Genomic DNA, 5,786 nt, shown 5'->3' with positions numbered 1-5,786 from the left:
CTCTACCCACTCTGACAAACAACCATTCACAACCATTCTCTGCTTTCTGTGTCTTGGTCAATGTTAGATACAGAGTAAAGCTCCCTCTGCACTATCCCCATCAAACACTCCCAGGACAGGTACAGCACTCGGATTGGCTGGGCAACTTCCTGCCAGCAATCGGGGGGAGCAGCTGCCCCTGTGCTTCAGCAACTGCAGAGTGGAGAGTGGAGACTGCAGTAACAGGAGAGAGGAGACTGGAGAAAGGTGAATACAGCGTGGAGGGAAACCATCAAGGAAGGCTGCAATTGTTCTGGAGAGGTGGGTGTCAGGGCACCTGAAAGACTGTTAAGTTTGAACTGTATGGGGGAGGGAGAAGAGGCCTGAAGACTCAGGGGTGGGGCAGCCAAATGCAGTAGCGGCCCCTGTATTTGTATTGGTAGTTACACACAGGGAGCACCCTCCCCACCCCAACTGCCTGCTCGGGACAGCTAGAGTTGCCTGGGTGAAGACTGTCTTGTTAAAATCAGAAGAGGAGAGTACCGGGCGGCTCCAGCCGTCCCGGGCGAAGAAGCCTGCCCCAACTGGAAGACAACAAACAGTTTTGGACTAATTTTGATAAATGTGGTCCAACTGGCAGTTGGATCAAACATCCTTTTTCAGCCTTTCTCTCCCTTCCTGCACTCATTCGCCTCAGTCACCTTTCCTCCCCTTTTCCTTTACCATCCTACCCCATCCTCCTCTACTCCCACTCCACCTTGTTTAAAGTTTTTTTTTTTTTAAATTGTGTAAATTTGTTTTGTTTCTTGGGGGTGGACGTGGCTCTGAGACCCCATGGCAAGCCCTCCTTCACCGGTGGCGGTGCCTTCCCGTACATATGCTGCTGCGGCTGCTGCAGCTGCACCTGTTGCCCCGTCACCATTTGCTTTATTAACATCGAAGCATGGGGTCAAGAGCTACGTCCACCCGAACATGACTATAGAGCCATGCGTGAAAGCAATGGCCGAGGTTGTCGGCCCTTCGGCCATTGTTGCAGCCTCTAAAATGTACGGGAAGGCAGTGTCATTCCTGAAGACCGAGCGGGCGGTGTCCCTGGCTGTGAGCAATGTGCTCACCGTGGGCGGGACCTTTCTGCCAGGTGACCCCCTGGAGGCCACTCCGCAAAGGCTCATTCTATCCAATGTCCCACCCTTCATCACTGGTGAGCTCCTCCTTCCCCACCTGCACCATCTGGGGGTGGTAAAGACGGGGCTCACCCCAGACCCGCTCGGTCTTCGGGAGAACAGCCTCCGACACGTGTACTCCTTCCGCCGCCAGTTATTCATGCAGCTGGCGCGGGAGGAGATGACAGAGGGCCACTTTAATGTAGAATTCCAGGGGACGGCCTACTGCGTCTTCTGGACCTTGGACGGGGTGCGGTGCCATGTCTGTAAGGGGGTGGGGCATGTTCATAAAAACTGCCCCAACCTCCCGGCTGCCAACTCCAACTCGGCGGGCCAGGGTGGCGACGCTGCACCTCCGCCCACCCCCCCACACCCCCACAAGATACCATTCAGTCGCTACCGGAGGCTGTAGTTTTCATGGCCTCCGGCAGGGAAGGGGGTGACCGTCCAAGTGGAAGGAAGGTGCGGAGGAGAAATAAACATCGAGAGGCGCGTCCCCTGGACACCGTGACACTACCCGAGTCTAAGCACAGCACACAGCCCGATCTCAGGAAGTCAACTTGCCCCAGGGCTGGGCTCAGGCCCAGGGTGAATAAGAAAAAGGGGAGTGTGGAGGTGGAATCCTCTGATGACATGGAGGTCTCTGAGCCTCTGCACCCAACTGGGAAAAATAGGAGAAGGCACCCCTCCACAGAGGTGACAAGGGGCCCTGAGGCACAGGGCCCATTGTTGGAGGGAAGCTGCCTCCTGTTTCGGGTCCCAAGGTTTCCCCTACCGCCAGCACCAAGGTTACAAAGTCCAGGCAGGAGCACCCTATTCCTCAGGATGGAGGGGAGGGGAAGGCCCCGGCACTTGAGGCCCCTCCTGAAGGAGTAAGTGGGGCCGTGCTTGTGGTGGGGGAGCCTGGGGACGCCGCCCATTCTGCCACTGCTACTGGGTCGGGTGCCCTGAGTGAAGGGGAGGGTGAGGCCCCAGAGGGTCTGCCCTCCCAGCCGGAGTCCACCACCAACCAGGAGACACCCGACCCGGTTATAACTGAGAATGCTGCCCCATCTGCTGGGCCTGAGGGTGCTGGCGGAGCGGGAGATGGCCTCCTCTCTCCGCCTCCGGTCTCTGCTCTGGCTGGATTTCCGGAGTCGTGAACTTCTGTCTCCCCTGGACCACTCGTTTGCCTGGGGACGGAGGTGGAGGGGGGTCCTGAACTGCTGGCGCCCACAGGCTCCATTTTCACAATAGAACCCAGAGAGGATTCCTCAGCCATCGATCCTGGGGGTGGGATCGTGACAGAGGCAGGACCAGCTGGCGCGGCCGGGACGTCCGCCCCACAGTGTGTGGTGGATGTGTCGGCCGCTGGCGGTGACGACCCGGAGCAGGATGGGGATTCGGTGTGGGGCACGGAGGATGACCTTGATTCCATTGGCAGTGAGGTGGTGGAGTCCCTCGTGCCTCCGTCCGATTCTCCACTCATCCCCACGGCGGAACTCCGGGATTTTCTCGCGGCTTGCAGGGGTTGCCACGATAAAGTTCAGCTGGCCCTCGGCCGTTGGTCGAATCCGGCGCTGATCATACAGTCCGTCCGTGCCACCCTGAAGAAAGCGGGCAATCGCGCGGGCGTGAAACTGGTTGAGAGGTGCCGTTTTAATGTGTTCCTCAATGGGTTGCTGGGGGAGTGGAAGGCCAGGTTCACTTCCACTCCCTCCCCACAGTGAGCTGTTGGTTTTAAGTACCTTTGACATGAAGATAACCATAGCCAGCCTCAACTCTAACGGCAGCAGGGGGTCTCACCGCAGATTTCACAATATCTCAGTCCTCAGGGAAGGGAAATACGCGGTGAGCTTTCTGCAGGAAACCCACACCGTTCCGGGAGACGAAGCCACCTGGCTCCTGGAGTGGCAGGGTGGGGTCTACATGAGTCACCTCAACCCTATTTCTAGTGGGGTGGCTATCTTGTTGGCCCCGTCTTTTCAGCCGGAGATCTTAGGGGGCAAGGAGCTAGTGCCGGGCCACTTGCTCCACCTCGCCGTTCGCCTGGCTAGCGTGCCGCTCCACTTTGTGAACGTGTACGCGCACAGGCCCGGCGTGTTGCAAGCGCGCTTCTTTGAAGAAGTGTCCGCTCTCTTGAGCTCCATCGATAGCGGCGAGTGCATCATCCTCGGGGGGGATTTTAACTGCACCCTCGAGATGGGGGATCGCTCCGGTCCCCAGCGCGGCCAACCGTCGGTGGAGAAGTTGCGGGGACAGATCAGCTCCCTTAACTTGGTGGACATATTGCGGAATTTCCATCCCGACTCGAGCGCCTTCACGTGGAGGTCTGGAGGGGTAGGGTCGCGAATCTTTTCGCCTCTACTTTTCGCAGGTGTACATCTCCTGCATCTCGGCGGCCTCCATGCGGCTGGTGCCGTGCTCAGACCACGGCCTGGTGTGGGCGGCGTTCACTCCGCTCGGCCCGCGGGCGTTTTCCGCCTACTGGCACTGTAACAACCGGCTGCTGGAGGACGAGCGAATTCGGGACTCGTTATGTGGATTCTGGGCCGACTGGAGAAGGAAGCAGGGGGGCTTCCCCTCCTTGAGGCTATGGTGGGATGTGGGCAAGACTCACATCCGCATCTTCTGTCAGGAGTACCAAGAGGCGTGAAGCCGAGATCGGGCGCCTTGAGAGGGAGGTGCTCGACTTGGAGTCCCACCTCGGTCATGCCGTCGCGGACCCGGCCCTGTGGCAGGCGTACAAAGAGAAGGCACGCTGAGGGACCTGCAGCTCATAGGGTCCCGAGGTCGTGAGGTCGCGGATCCAGATCCTGGAAGATTTGGACCGCGCCTCACCCTTCTTCTACTCGCTGGGAAAATGGCGGGGGGGGGGGGTCCGTCAGCAGCTCATCGAGCTGCTGGCCAACGACGGATCCTCCATCAGGGATCCGGAGGGAATGGGGTTCCTGGTCCGTACTTATTACAGTGCGTTGTTCTCTCCGGATCCGTCCAGCGAGAATGCGTGCAGAGTTTTGTGGGAGGACCTGCTGCAGGTCAGCCCGGAGGGCACCGAAGGATTGGAGGCTCCGGTCACGTTGGCGGAGCTGACTGGCGCCCTCCACCAGCTCTCAAGTGCCAAATCCCCAGGGCTGGATGGGTTGACCGTGGAGTTCCTCAGGGCTTTCTGGGACGTTTAGAGATACAGCACTGAAACAGGCCCTTTGGCCCACCGAGTCTGTGCCGACCATCAACCACCCATTTATACTAATCATACACTATTCCCAGCCGGAGTCCACCACCAAACAGGAGACACCCGACCCGGTTATAACCGAGAATACTGCCCCATCTGCTGGGACTGTGGGTGCTGGTGGAGCGGGAGATGGCCTCCTCTCTCCGCCTCCGGTCTCAGCTGGATTTCCGCAGTCGGGAACTCCCATCTCCCCTGGACCGCTGATTGGCCTGGGGTCGGATGTGGGGGGTGGGGGCTGGTTCCTCAACCGCTGGCGCCCACAGGCTCCACTTCCATCTTAGAACCCAGAGAGGACTCCTCCACCATCAATGCTGGGGGTGGGATTGAGACGGAGGCGGGACCAGCTGCCAAGGCCGGGACGTCCGCCCCACAGTGTGTGGTGGATGTGTCGGCCACTGGCAGTGATGACCCGGAGGAGGATGGGGTTTCGGTGTGGGGCACGGCGGATGACCTTGATTCCATCACCAGTGAGGTGTTGGAGTACGTCGTGTTTCCCAACAAACCTCCTCTCATCCCCACGGCGGATCTCCGGGATTTCCTCGCGGCTTGCAGGGGTTGCTGCAATAAAGGTCAGCTGGCCCTCGGCCGTTGGTTGAATCTGGCGCTGATCATACAGTCCGTCTGTGCCGCCCTGAAGAAAGCGGGCAAGCGCGCTGGCGTGAAACTGGTTGAGAGATGTCGTTTTAATGTGCTCCTCAATGGGTTGCTGCGGGAGTGGAAGGCCCGGTTCACTCCCACGCCCTCCTCACATGGAGGTGTTAATGACGTATTTAAGTACCTTTGACATGAAGAGAACCATAGCCAGCCTCAACATCAACGGCAGCAGGGGGTCTCACCGCAGATTTCACAATCTCTCAGTCCTGAGGGAAAGGAGATACGCGGTGAGCTTTCTGCAAGAAACCCACACCGTTCCAGGAGACGAAGCCACCTGGCTCCAGGAGTGGCAAGGCGGGGTCTACATAAGTCACCTCACCCCAGGACGGCACAGTGGTTAGCACCACAGCCTCACAACTCCAGCGACCCGGGTTCAATTCTGGGTACTGCCTGTGTGGAGTTTGCAAGTTCTCCCTGTGGCTGCGTGGGTTTCCTCCGGGTGCTCCGGTTTCCTCCCACATGCCAAAAGACTTGCAGGTTGATAGGTAAATTGACCATTATAAATTGTCACTGGTATAGGTAGGTGGTAGGGAAATATAGGGAGAGGTGGGGATGTGGTAGGAATATGGAATTAGTGCAGGATTAGTATAAATGGGTCGTTGATGGTCGGCTCAGACTCGGTGGGCTGAAGGGCCGGTTTCAGTGCTGCAGCACTAAACTAAACTAAACTATTTCTAGTGGAATGGCTATCTTGTTGGCCCCGACCTTTCAGCCGGAGATCTTGCGGGGCATGGAGCTCGTGCCGGGCCACTTGCTCCACGTTTCTGTACGCCTGG

Source organism: Heterodontus francisci, unplaced genomic scaffold (genome assembly GCF_036365525.1).
Source record: "Heterodontus francisci isolate sHetFra1 unplaced genomic scaffold, sHetFra1.hap1 HAP1_SCAFFOLD_316, whole genome shotgun sequence".
In the NCBI taxonomy this organism is placed as follows: Eukaryota; Metazoa; Chordata; class Chondrichthyes; order Heterodontiformes; family Heterodontidae; genus Heterodontus; species Heterodontus francisci.
The sequence above is the reverse complement of the archived record's forward strand: the minus strand, read 5'-3'. Positions refer to the sequence as shown.